Genomic DNA, 15,065 nt, shown 5'->3' with positions numbered 1-15,065 from the left:
AGAGAGAGAGAGAGAGAGAGAGAGAGAGAGAGAGAGAGAGAGAGAGAGAGAGAGAGAGAGAGAGAGAGAGAGAGAGCCTGCCTAGTCAAAACCTCAGTGGGCTGATTTCAGTTGAATGTTGGTTAGATGATGATTTTTGGCATTTTGTCCTTTAGTTATCAGCAAGTACAAATGTATGTCCCTGACTCATCTGGCTTATTGCTGTTCCTTGCATGAAAATAGGGACTTCAGCTACTACCAGGCCTGCTCATTATCCTGCATAGCTTTTAATCACCAAGGCCTTTTCTTTTAGTTGTTTTCATTATCAAGCTATAACTATTGTTTTCTCCTCCTGCATCTTTCTGCGGGTGCTTCCACTCCTCACTGATTCCTTCCTCAGTGTTCCAGTGACCAAATGACCTGCTGTTCAAGCAATTGGAAGATGTATGGTGTTTTTGTACTGCCAGAAACCCTCCTCAGCTCCTATATTGGAACCTCTAACTAAACACTCTAGAATGCAAGATAACAGCCTGTTTCCTAATTGTGAAATCAAGATGTTTCAAGACACCCATTGGCAATATGACATAGAAGCCGACCTCTAAAAAGCCTATTAACAGGGGAGTTAATAGAAGGGTAATCAGAATATTTCTTTTAACTCGCCTATTATGTGGCAGAGAAACAGATTGACAAGTTTGAAACTAATACTGGGAATCCACAAATACTGTCTCCCACATGTACAGCTTAGACTATTAGAATATATTTATTTCCTAAATGTGATCAACAGTAGATATTTGGAGATCACTTTCTAGAGCCTGGACTTAGAATCCTAATTTCCTACAAAAGATATCTTAAATTTTTATAAAAATCTCCTACTTTGGGGGATTTTCCCCTATATTGAGCCTGAATCCTTTAAATGAAGGACAATTTTTTTAAAGAATAGCCTATGTCATAGCATAGTTTAATTTCTTTATTTCTTTTTGTCTTGGTGCTTATATGCATAAAAATGAGATTTTCCATTAATCTTTACAAGAAAGAAGTCAGCAGCCAAAGTGAAGTTATTTTGTCTGAATACTCTAATTTGAATTATCCAATAAGTACAATAATGGTGTCTAAAACCTTTTGAGTTTTTTTTTTAATGAGAAATCAAAGTTCCTTTTTGAAAGAGCAGGTGGAGATATATCCATATTTTTTCCTCTTTCAAGGTGTACTCTTTTTTTGGAATCCTGTGTCCTCTCACACCTGTTTATGATGAAAATGTCTTCTGTGCCTTCAAGTTTTCAAAAGAGGCATTAATGAATATACAACGTTGGAGCTTCTGAACAGCTTGCTTGTGTCTAAACCTTGTATCCTTTTAGCTAAACTGCTGTTTGGCTAGAAGGCCTGGGCACACGGCCAGTGAATTCTGGACATTTTCAGAGTACTTTACAGCAAATTGCAAGTGGCAAAGTTCCAGGGCTCAGCTGGTAAAGCCAACTTGTTGTGCTTTTTTGTTTTCACCCAAGAGAAATACTAAATCTTGTGGGAAATTTTTCTAAGGTTTAACTCTTCATAACAGAGAGAGTAGAAACATAACGATCGAGGTTGGTCAGCCATTTCTTCAAAGCTTGGTGTGCCATCTTTGGCTAAATAGTATAATGGAATAGCTATCATTTACAACCACGCCTTCCTTTTTCTAATGTAGCAACCTAGATGTTTATATTTCCCACTTTGATGAATTTTCTACCAATGAGTCTTAAAAAATGTCTTTATTTCTTTAAGTTACCTTTAGGTCTTCTTCAGAGGAATGTCATACCCAATAAGACCCCTAATTTCCCATTTTTATATTCATTTATTTGGGTCAAAATGAAGTCAATAGATTATTTCTGCCGATCTATATGGAAAAAGGAAAGATAACTTACTCCTTTCTACATCACATCAACACTACTTTTAATATAAGCAGTAAATCCAGATTACTTACTTCTACTTCAAAGCATAATGTGGCTTTGTTACCTTTCTGCTTTATGATCACTATAGCATTTTACCTTTCTCAGGTTCTTACTGAGGTACAAAGTCCTGATTCTTAGAATAATAAAAACAGCTAGTATTAGTAAAACAGTTTAATGTTTGCAAAGCACTTTACATCTATCTTTTTTTAACTCTTACAACAACTCTATGTGGTAGGTGGTGTTATTTTCATCCTCATTATACACGTATAAAGAGAAATTCAGAGTAACAGTAACTCAGAGTAACAGTAATACAACTAAGATCAAGAGGCAGAAGTTGAACTCAGATCCTCCTATCTCCAAAGCCAGCTCTCTATCCATGTCTTATTCTTCTGTCACGCTTATGAAAAGAAGCATGGAAAAAGAAACAATTTTGTATAATGTTTATACCTGTGAAAAAAGTTGCTATATAATTTAGAACTGATGTTTCCAGATTGGTAGTTGAACTATAGAACTTTTTTTTCAGGAAGAGATATATGTTTTATTGGAGAATTTTATAGAGTTTTGTTCAAAGGCTTGCCTAACCCATAGTTTACATGTGCAATAAAAATTTAGATATGGTGCCAAAATACTACCATCTAAGTATCTTTATGAGGAGATAACTCATCATCGCATAAACCCGGAGGAATGTAGCTTGCTAAAGTATCCCCAAGAGGATCTTATTATTTTTCATTGAGAGGAAGATAGCAATGGTAAGCCTTGGATCTTTATTCCACACTGAACCAATGTCTATCTGTTGGCTACAGCACTGAAGGGAGACTTGTTGTCCTGGATACCAGTTACTTTAAGCTTCTTGAGAGGTCCTATGTTCCCTAAAGGGGTTCTACTTTGTACTGGGCTGATTTAAAGTGATAATTTTCAGTTTCCTCAGGAGATTCTTGAGCTACTCTAAGTATCTTGTAAGGCAAGCAGAGGACTCCTAGATAAATTGGACTGCTAGAATGTGTTTTGAGCTGTCCAATCTAAGTCTTCCAGTACAAACCAGACCTAAGAGTGCAAATTCAAACTTAGTGGTTTCCTGGATGTGGGTATGTGTGAGTGTGGGAGATAAAGAAAGAAGGAAGCAGTTGATGAATTATAATATTCTCTTTGTTCAATACAGGAGCCCTGGCCATCACAGATATTCAGGTCTCTAGGTAGAATCCGCATTTTTCCTGTTGATCTAAAATAGAAGTATACAGCAGATGAATGACGGCCCAGCAAATATTTCTTGATTTTATTTGAGTTATTTCTGTGTTGTTTTTAAAAATGAATCATAAATCAAAATTTGAGTTTAAGATTTCATTAAAGTTACTGATTTAAATGAAAAAAAAAAGGTTAGCCTAATTTCACATAATGTGACCTTGCTTGAATCAATAATGATAACAACTAACATTTATATGTGCTTACTCTGTGTCAAGCACTATGCTAAGTACTTTATAAGTATTATCTCAGTTGATTCTCAAAACAATGCAGAGATGTAGGTGCTATTATTATCCCAATTTTGCAGATGAGGAAATAGAAACAAGCAGGTGTTAAGTGATTTACACAGTGGTTATACAGCTAGTACATGTCTGAGGCCAGATTTGAACTCAAATATTTCTGACTCTAGAGCAGCTAGGTATCACAGTGGATGGAGCATTGGCCCTGGAATCAGGAAGATTCATCTTCCTGAATTCAAATCCAGCCTCAGACACTTACTAGCTGTGTGACCCTGGACAAGTCACTTTTTGCCTCAGTTTCCTCATCTGTCAAATGAGCTGGACAAGGAAATGGCCAACCACTCCCAGTATCTCTGCCAAGAAAACCCCCAAATTGGGGGGGGGGGGGTTAAAGTAAATGAATGGAGAGTTGACCATGACTAAAACAGCTGAACAACAAATTCCTGACTCTAGCTGATGTGAACCAAAGTCTAAATTGCGTGCCTCTTCATGGCATTGGTGAACTCAGTTTCTTAAATGCTATGATAAAAATATATAAGCACTAGGAGACTCTACCATGTAGAATGGCTTTAAAGCTTGCTCCCAATGATGAGTATGAAATCTGAGGACCAACAAAACTATTAAAGATTGCCTCAATACAAGTGAGTAAATTACCAGAAGATAAATTTCTTGGTCATGACTATGAGATAAAGTAAAAAAAAAAAAAAAAAAAAAAAAAAAAAAAAAAAGATTAAATGGTTCTCAGTCCTGTGTGATCCCCTTCTCATGTAGTGATGGTTATGGAGTAGTGGAAATAGGTGGGATGGGGTGGAGAAAAAAGGGTGCTAAGAATCACATTCTTTTTAAACCATCTAAAAATTAATTTAAGTATGGGTACTCAGTGAAAAATCTTTGTTCACTGACAAAAGCATTGCAATGCTGTTGAAAGAATTAAACCACATCAATGGCAATATCATCAGGAAAAGCAAAATCGAAAGTCAGTAGTAAGTTATGGCATAAATTGAAGAATGGGACAGCTGGGTGGTTCAGTGGATAGAGAGCCAGGCCTAGAGACTAGAGGTCTTCATTTGCAATCTGGCCTCAGACCAGATTGTATGACCTGTATGACTTCGGACAAGTCACTTAACTCTCATTACCTAGCACTTGTCATTCTTCTGCCTTGGAAAAAACACTTAGTAATAATTCCAAGAGAGAAAGTAAACGAATTCAAGAATTCATTCAGTTCAAGAATTCACAATTTCTCCTTAGCAAAGCAAAGGATTTGGCAGTTAGTTTCATTCCATCTCTCTTAGGTAAAAAGAAATAATTTCATGAGATACTTGATCATTTTATCTTATAGTACCTAGAATAAGCAGAAGCCCAAAGAGAATCATGAAGAGAGCTGAAATTTAAATAAATGACTTAAAAGTGCTACTACAATGAGGGAGGCTAGGCAGTTGAGCTATGAGAACAGGAAGGTAGCAACAATTAATATGACTGAGGAATGTGTCAGAAAACCTATCACTCTGAGGCTATATCCTTGTCTAACTGACACTCTATGATTCTGTAATTCAATGAACTAAAGACATGGAGTACAGAAGCAAAACCATATGGTTTGGTGGGTTCTGTAATTTATAGGCCAATGTTGGTGGCATTTTTTTATCCTTAGCCAACACACAGTGGTTCCCAAACTTTTTTGGCCTACCGCCCCCTTTCCAGAAAAAATATTACTTAGCGCCCCCTGGAAATTATGAAACTATTTATTGAACTCAGAATAGAATGTAATACAAAAAAAAAGTGTGGCCATCACCACTCCCATGGATCGCTGCAGCACCCACCAGGGGGCGGTAGCACCCATTTTGGGAATCAATGGCCAACAGAATCAACACTGTTCACTGAATCATTAATGAATACTAGCACCATAGTCTTATCTTTTCAAAATTGTATGCTTTGAATTGAGACAGACTAAATATGTGTAAGTAAGGGATGTGGCTGCTAAATTATACTTCTATATCAAGGGTTAGATGAATGGCCATGACCAATGATAAGAAAGTATTGAGTATCTTTATTGTTATTTTTTCACACCTCATGATACAACAAAAGCTTCATTTTAAGGTTGATTTCACTTTATATCTGGAGGGATCTTTATAGAAGAAAATTATTAGCTTTAATCAGAACTATTAGCTATAATCAGAAACAATGATTTCATTAGGGCAAGTGATGATTTAAAAAACTCTACATGTCAAGTATACTCTTTCCTCTGAAAAGAAAAAGATGTGGGTGATGATTTGATTTTGGAGGTATATAACAGATTTTGCTTTTAATTGAATTTCAGAACTAAGATTTTGACTACGTGTCATCAAAGTCCTAAAGTTTGTTTCTTCAGCAGGATTCCAGGCAATGATGACTGTGTCTTTGGGCCATCTCTAATTAATTTCTGAATTCTATTGAATTCCACTTGTAGCTTTGGCTGGAAGGTTTTGTCTGGTGCTGCAGAGTAACTGACTAGCTAGGCAGATTTGCAATAGCTATCTTTGTCTCGTGAAGTGGAAAAATACTTTTTATTTGCTATATGTTTGTTCCTTGACAGATAGTGCTGATAGAGCCCCTAGAATGCTAAGTGTTACTCTTCTAAATGTTCATAAAGCCACATCTATCATAATTATTAAAACTATTACATTCCTATGTGCATATGGCATTGTGCTAGGTTCTCTAAAAACCATTATGAAAGACTTTCCTTGAACTGTTTATTCAGTTGTTTTTTTAGTTGTGTCTGACTCTTCATGGCCCCATTTGGAGTTTTCTTAGGCTTTTCCAGCTTACTTTATAGATAGGGAAACACAGCTTGTAAGTGTCTGAGGCTGTATTTGAATTCAGGTCCTCCTGCCTCTACAGTCAGTACTCTGTCCTCTGAACCACCTAGCTGCTCTCCCTAAGCTTTAGGAGCCTACAATTTAAGGCTTCACAGAGCAACAAAGAAATATGAAGGATGGCAGACAATGAACAATATTAAATGAAAGGAGGAAGGAAAGGGAGTAAGTATTTTTTTAATTTTACCTTCTGTCTTAGAATCAATATTAAGTATTGGTTCAAGGCAGAACAATAGTAAGAGTTGGGCAATTGGGGTTAAGTGACTTACTTGCCCAGGGTCACACAGCTAGGAAACATCTGAGATCAAAGTTGAACCCGGGACCTCCAGTCTGCAAACCTCACTCTCTCTCTCTCTCTCTCTCTCTCTCTCTACTGAGCCACCAAGCTGCTGGAAGAAGTAAGTTTATTAAGCACCTACTATGTACCATGAACTATGCTAAATGCTTTACAAATATTAACTAATTTGATCCTCACAACAATCCTAGAGAGAGGTTTGATTATATTATCCCTATTTTACTGTTGAGGAAAGAGGCAGACAGATATTAAATGACTCACCCAGTGCCAAAGAGTTAATTCACCCAGTGCCAAAGAGTTAATAAGTGTCAGTGACCAGATTTAAATACAAATCTTCCTGACACCAGGTCCAGCACTTGGTCCTCTGCACCACCTAGCTTAATAAATAAGTTATTAATATTATATGAAAGGAAAATGCATTTTATGGGATGTCAAGTTTAGGAAAACCTATGGTAGCTGCTTAATGGAGGAATCCTTATTCTCTAACAATTGGAATTCTTAATAATAATAATTAATATTCTCAATAATTATTTTCTCATTTCACAATCAGTATATTCATTAAATTTTAATGGCTACTAATTAAAGAATTAAATATAGGTTAACCTTCTGCATAGTACCCCTGAGATAAAATTTTTTGGCCCTCCCTTCATGCCATAGGTCTGAATTTTTTCTTTTTTCTTATATGGAGTGTTTGCTGTACTTTACTGTAAAATTTGGGTTAAGTATTTGGCATAGGTCAATGTTAAGTTAAAATATTGTATGAAAAAGAAATTAAAAACATTAAAGAAATATGAAAAAATTTAAAAATGAAACATACTTAGGAATTACCTATAGCATGTATAACAAAAGACATTTGAAAAATAATTGTACATACACTTAGGCATTTATGAGTTACTAAACTCTTAAAGATACTTCTACATTTCTAACCTTTGTATGTCATCTGCTGACTTTCATGTTCTTTTTACAAACTTTAATTTTTAATTTTTAACTTTATAAAAGAAATTGTGGATGTTTGTGCTATTAAAAGATAAAATATGTTGATATTATACAATACCACACATATATCTTGTGCATTTCTGAGTGTCTCAACTTTTTCTGTATCATCTGCTAGCCTTTGTATCATCTGTGGCTTTCACAAAACTCCCTAAATTCCCATTTGATTTTTGATGCCAACCTCTGATATATCTAAACCATGATGGAGAAAGATGTGATGTAAAACAGATACCCAAGTATACTCTTCTATTTGGAATTTAAAGTCCTTTACAACTAAGCTATAGCTACCCTTTCTAGCTTTATCACACATTACTCCCTTTTGTATTCTTAAAGTTTGTCAAAATAGTCTCCTTGTTTTCCTCCTTTTCCTGTCCCTTTCCACAGTCTGTTCTTCATGTATAACTTTTGTGTTCCCAGCAAAACCATAAACTCCTGAAAGGCAGAGACTCTAATTTCTCTCTTTATAGCCCATTCCTGGCATATAATAGTAGCTGCTTAATAAATACTAACCAATTGATTAATTGATGGCATAAAAAGAGAATTAACAATTCTCGAAAACAGTTTTCTGTTGTCCAAGCAAAAATTCGTTTTGCAGTGTCATTTTCTATCATGCCAAAATCAATTAAAGATTAAGTACTAAACAAACAATTCATATTGGAAAAACTTAAGCGATCTTAATCTTGAAACGGTATTGTAAATGTTGCATGGAATAAAAAGTGGATCAGTCCTGTTCATCCAGTGAATTTTTATTTCAGTTATATAAGTTCCAAAGAGCTATAAAAGTAAAAACATATCTAGTGAAATATAAAGTAATATTGTATGGAAACTCGTGGTGTAAAAGTGAAAGCAATCTCTTTGCTTATAGGATATCTTGAAGTTTTATGAAGGGGTTGGATGAAGCATGAGCTGAACTGAGAGTCAGAAGGTCTGGGTTGAAATCTGGGCTTTTCCACTTGGGTGGAAGTCTCTGAGCCTCAGTTTCTTCAACTGTAAAATGAAGAGATTGAACCAAACACTTCAAAGATCCTATCTAGATCTAAAAATCTAATGATTCTATGATTAAAATGGATCATCTAAAGTTCTATTTCATTTAACAAGGATTTTTAAAATGCCTGTAGTGTCCAAGGAATTGTATTTGGTGCCGAGATGTGGTAGGAAGCTCAGAGAGACATCAATCACAAGTGCTGGTATTGGGATGGGGAAAATGACTGACCAGACACATGTAAGGAGATTACTTTAAAAATCAGTTTATTTAATTTATAAAGATACAGTTGTTGAAAGTAGAACAAGAATATAGTTCTAGTTCAACTAAACACTGTGATGTTCCCTTGTTTCTCTTTTTCTTCATGAAGAGGACATTTAGGCTATGGCAGATATGGCCATAATGGAATGCAAAAATCTGCCAGGTCAGAAAAGGCACCTTGGCCCCTTTTGCACTGCATTGTTTCTTTATCCCCTGGGGCTATCAGATACCATGCCACCAGTGGAAAGCCTTCATTTTGCATGAAATAAAGATACTTTTATATTCCAGTTGCTGTTTAAGTGAGAAAGGGCTATCATTTATCAGCATTCTCCAATTCCCATTGGATTGGCATTTCTACCAGTTCTAGGCTAGGGACTTGGCCTTTGAAATCCAACCACACCACTTTTTAGGGACTTTCCCTTTGAAATCCTACGGATTCTCCCTCAGACCTGCTTCCTCCCTTGTAACACAGATTTAACCATAACCTTCCTCACTGGCATACAAAGATAAAAATGAAAAACATCAGTTTTAGAAGGAGTACATACTCACATTAATGAGTTCATAGACATACTGGTCTAAGGGGATATGATATTCCCAACACATAAAGTAAAAAGTAATATATTCCTTGCTATTTCCCCCTCTATTACTTCTATCCTCACCCAAAAAAATGGTCAAACTTTAAGGAAGAGAGTTTTAATATACTGAATTTGGAAGCAGATATCATTATTTTATAGATTTTGATCATCCCCTCCCTGATCCTCATGTTGAAGAATTCTATTTCCTCTAGCTTTTCTTCTCTTTTCTACCACTACCCACCATACTTATTGTCTCTGAATGGCCCCCAGGTTACTCATGTTATGTCTTCCTGGAAGGCACCCCCAAAACTGTATGCCTTTTTTTCTGCCGTTCATGAAACAGGATTGCATTAAGTTTGTCTGAGCAGTTTACATAGTGGTTAATTTATGTTGGCCCTTAAAAATCAAAGAGCAGTTCTATCTCTTAGCCTAAAGAAGATCAGGTAAAAGAATGCACTAAAGAGTGCGAATACACCAAATGTTGTCCTTAGTAGCATGTCTGTTGATTTAAATTTGTCTCATTCCAATTTGGGTTGCAAAATGTCAAATTGTTACAACTACACTAAATCTTGGTAAGAAACGGATTTTTTTTTATCATTTCAAGTAGATTAATTTCAATCCAAACCTCCCCATCCCCCACTCCAATGTGGTTAAAACAAAACAAAAACCCCTCATAGCTTCTTATTTATATACACATCATCACATGTGCCAGAACTAAAATGGTTAAGCCATTTTCACTTCCCCTTTTCTAAAGTTCTTTTATTCATCTTGGGATTTCCTTTTAAACAGTGCCAACTTTTTTTGCAGGTTAAATGAATAATGACCACACCAAATACCCTACCCTGACAGACTAAGTTGATATTTGAATCCTAATGAGGCAGGAAGAAAAGTACTATTTTTTTTTCATTTGAATATGGGAAAAGCTGTTTTATTTTGGGGACTGGGTATAACAGGGTAAGAATAGTGCATGGGAAAGGGAGTAATAGTAAAACAAAATCTATTTAGGCATTTAAAAATAATGTTTTGATAAGAGACAATGGCAAAATCAAGGAAAATAAATTTTAAGGATTTTGAAATAGCTTATTAGTTTCTTGAATTTCATCATTTCACAACTGACTCCATAATTAATGACCTTATGACAGTTTTCAGAAGTTCAGAAGTAAAAAATATATGAAATCATGAAAAAAGGTGTTGAAACAAATTTGACTCTACATATAGCTTGAATGAAGTGGTATTAATGGCTTCAATTCTTAGAAGTCAGATAAATACCTACCAGTACTTAAGATTAGGCTAATGCTCCCCAATCATCTCTTTTTCACTGATGTACAATTTTTCCATAAATATTTATTCTATGATGAATGTAATTAATGTGAGTATGAGAAAGAATTCTAAATATGAGAATATCACTTTGAAATTACTTTTGCGATATACTGAACCACAGTATATAATACTTTTCAAAATCTTTGTAATAGATCATATAACATACCCAATAGTCATCACATTTTGCAGATAGTTTAAAACACTTGTACCCTTATGAGTTATTAGAGATAGGACATTGTAACAGAAATTTTCCTCCTGTTCTTTGATGCTGAAAAACTCCATAGTTAAATTTCTATCCACAACTTTTTTGGTTGGCCTAGAAGCTATAAATTATTTTTACTAGCCTTTTTGAGTCTTGGTTTCAGTAAATGATTCTTAATAGTTCCCAATGTCAATAGTAGAAATAACACCCAACCAGGAGTTAGGAGGCCTGGTGATTTAATCTCAGCTCAGCCACTAACTAATTATGTGACTATTGGAAAATAATGTATCCTGCCAAGTTTTCCATTTCTCGCTCTGCCATTTAAAGAGTTGAAGTAGATTGGGAATACATAGTCTGGACTCTGTGGCCTTGTTTTTAAAAATATTATAATAATTTCATTTTAATATAATTGGATATCTTTTTCATCTCATGTACCTTATTTTATATGTTAAAAAACATTGTTCTTAGAAGGGGGCCCACAGACCACCAGACTGCCAGGAGAATTCATGACAAAAAATAAGTTTTAGTACCCTTGAACTAGATTATCTGGAAGGTTTCTTTTCAGTCTGAAATTTAATCAAAATTAAAATTAAAATAATTTCATTTTCTTACATTTCATCTGGAGTATAGCTCACAATGGATAGTGTTGGGCTAGTAGTCAGGAAGACCTGAGTTCAAATCTGGCTGTTAGGTTGTAACCCTCCCTTAAATCTTAGGCTTCTTAATTTGTTCAAGTCCATATAGTGTACAAAGGTGGTGCAGTAGATGGAGCACTGGGCTAGAGTTAGAAAGATTCATCCTTCTGAAATCAAATATGGCCTCAGACATCCACTAGTGGTGTGACCCTGGGCAAGTCACTCCTGTTTGCCTCAGTTTCCTCATCTGTAAAATGAGCTAGAGAAGGAAATGGTAAACTACTCCTTTATCTTTGTCAAGAAAACCCCAAATGGAGACATGAAACATCAGACATGACCTGAACAACAACAAAATATTTTGCAGAAATGAATGGGAGTAATTTTGAGTTGTATTGATCCCTTTTGCTTCCTGAATTGGTTGAAGATCTTTTAGAAGCAGATAGATGGTACAGTGGATAAAGTGTTTAACTTTGAGGGAGGAAGACATGAGTTCAAACATGGACCCAGACATTTACAGACATCTTCAACTATATCCTGCATGTTCACACTGAATCATCATATTTTTCATAATGTTATCCACCGTCAGGTCAGAAAGACTTCATCTTCTAATTCTGATTTTGTTCAATTCAAATTAATAATTTGGTTTAAGACTATAATTTTAATCAGGTGTATTCTTCAATCAAACCAATGTAAACAATAGTTATGAGGATAGGTGAGGAGTAGGGGAGTAAATGTGGAAGAGCAAGTGCTTTAGAAACATTTCATTATGGGGGTAGCTAGGTGGCTCAGTAGATAAAGAGCCAGGCTGAAAGACAGGAAGTCCTGGGTTCAAATTTGACCTCAGATACTTTCTAGCTATCTGATCTTGGACAAGTCACTTAAACCCCATTGCCTAGCCATTAGAGCTCTTCTTTGAAACTGATACTTAGTATGGATTCTAAGTAAGAAGGTAAGAGATTTTTTTAAAGACAGAAATATTTCATTATGTGACAATTCTATAAGGCCCTTACTTTCTAAAACTACAGGGGCTTTATTTGTTTTGGTTTTCCACTTTCACACAAATAGATCTGGGTATTAAAAATGGAATTCCTACTATAAGCAAAATCTCTGAGCCTATCCCCTCCTCCAACCCCTATAATAACGAAAAAAAAAGATTTCCAATGTCTGGGGACTTAGATGCAAAAGTCACTTGTAATTTAGTTTCTGTGGATTAGTATTTACAGGCAATATATGTATGATCTCTGAATACAATGCTGTTATTGGAACTGTATTGCCATGAGCTTAGTATTATTTACTGATGTTTATCAGCTATAAACAAAGAAACATAATTACAACAAGATTCCTAATTCTTGGTAAATGCTTTAATCAATTTATATTTATTTATTCTAAATTAAAGAACAAGAGAAATGTTGTTAATATCTTTCAATCAGCCAAAACCAGGCATCTTCTACTAAATAGCGGGAGTTTGGGGAAATGTTATTTTGGTTAGCTACTGGGCCAATGGGACTCAAAACTGTATTTTAGACGGGCAAACAAGAATGCCTGAGCCTATTTGAAACAGTATCTCACTCTTCTGCCTTCTCCTCTTACATCTCCTATTCCTTTAGAGAATATTTAAGGAATTGTTATTATACACAACAGTCCTTTGGCCAAATCCACTTCAGTTGATCGACTGCTTTGCAGAAATGGTCTTGGTATTGAATTTTGTGATCCAAAATGTATTGCTAATGAATTGTCTTTAAAGTCTCATGCAGTGAAAGGATGCTGCAAAACCACTGAAATCAAGAGCACTGCTTTATCTTGTAATTATATAGATAGGGAAAAGGTGCATTTAAAAATATGAACAGAAGTATCTGGAGCTGTTTGGTTACATCCTTTTGTCTGGTATCCTGAAGTACCTCCCTCTTGATCCTTCCCACTTCAAGTGAAAAAGTGATGATTGAAAAAGCCAATGAATGAATAAAGAGAAGTTTCTGTTTGAGTACCTCAAAATTTCAAGAAAACTCAAAAGTAGAGAACATAAGCATAATGTTACATTAAATTTTTAGTTCATATTTGTAGTCTGGTTCTCAAAAATTTTCTAAAAACATAAAAAAACCCCAACCAGTTCATTTTTGCTCTAAAGGAGAGAGAAATAGCATTGACGTTTAGGGAGCCATCGGTTCCATAGAAAGCCATTAGACAGGAGACTGAATTCTAGTCTAGATTTTGCCAGTATGGGACCTTATACAAATCATTTTACTTTTGTTTCTCAGTTTCCTCATATGGATAAAGAGGAAGAAGTGGCTTTGAATAGTTCCTTGGAGCTCTAACATGCTATGATTCTGTTTTAAGTACTACTATGATTCATAAGTTCATCAACTCTACATTTTCTGACTTTTTTCTCTCTTCTATAATGATAGGTTGTAGTAATTTTCTTTCTTGAAATGACAAAAGAAAATTTACAAACTAAAGATATAATCAGTGGCAATCACAGCAAAGCAAAGTATTAGAGTTTTAGTCTATGCATTTAAGTTTTGCCACCAGTATTTTTTTCAAGATCACCAAATAAATGGGATTAAAACAAATTAGAATATTTTGTCTATTATCTATTATCCACATATAGTTACTGGATGGTATTTACCATATTGCTAGAAAGGCCCATAACAGTCACCTAGGAATCAGAGCATTATAGACAATCAATCAATAAGCATTTATTATCTACAATGTCTAAGGCACTGTCTACATAGATTCAAAGGTGAGGCAGTTCCTACCTTCAAGAAGCTCATCATTCTATTAGGAAAAGAAATAATATTCACAGACAAAGTAAATATAGGCTATATATAAAAGAAATACACAGTGCTGGGTGGGATTATAAATAGCGGAGGGAATCAGAAAAGACCTCTTGAAAGAGATGGCATTCAAACTGGGACTTGAAGGGAACTAAGGCTTCCCAGGGGCAGGAATGAAGAAAGAGACCATTCCAGCTTTTTTGAAGAAATGCAAAGAAGATACATGGAACAGGAAACAGGCCAGTAGATCATAGAGTACATGAGGGGGGATAATATGTAATCAGCCTAGAAAAAAATGGTTAAAGCTTTATTGTAAAAGATTTCAAGAGCCAAACAGAAGTGTTTATATTTTAATCTAATGACAATGGGAACCATTAACACCTCTTGAGCAAAGGGGTAACAGGATCAAATCTGTGCTTTAGGAATTTCAACATGGTAGCTGTGGGGAGAAGGAAGCTGGATAGGAGAGAAACTGGATGCAGGAAGACCAGGCAGAGAGACTGTTGCAATGGTCCATATGATAGAAGATGAGGGGCAGGAGTACAATAAGTGAGGTGTGAGCAGAGAGAAAGTATAGGATCTGAGAGTTGTGGAGAAGGTGCAAGGGATAAATCTTGGCAATTAAAGGAATGTGTAAGTTGAAAAGACATGGGTGGCTCATAAGTTGTACCTGGGTACTGAAAAGAACGGGCTCCCTTGAGCACCTAAAGGAATATTAGGAGGCTGGTAGGGTTTAGGAAAAAAAGATAATGAATTCTGTTTCAGATGTGTTGAGTCTGAGATAATTTCACACATTCAAG

At 35.3% G+C, this 15,065-nt stretch overlaps 1 protein-coding gene across 1 annotated transcript in view; it reads left to right on the top strand.

Annotated features, from left to right (window-relative positions):
* CERS6 (ceramide synthase 6) overlaps window positions 1-15,065 on the top strand; it is a 318,341-nt gene that overhangs the window by 238,455 nt on the left and 64,821 nt on the right. The window lies entirely within an intron of this gene.

The sequence above is a fragment of the Gracilinanus agilis genome, chromosome 3, assembly GCF_016433145.1.
Source record: "Gracilinanus agilis isolate LMUSP501 chromosome 3, AgileGrace, whole genome shotgun sequence".
Classification (NCBI taxonomy): Eukaryota; Metazoa; Chordata; class Mammalia; order Didelphimorphia; family Didelphidae; genus Gracilinanus; species Gracilinanus agilis.
This window is presented reverse-complemented; position numbering and strand designations above follow the sequence as displayed.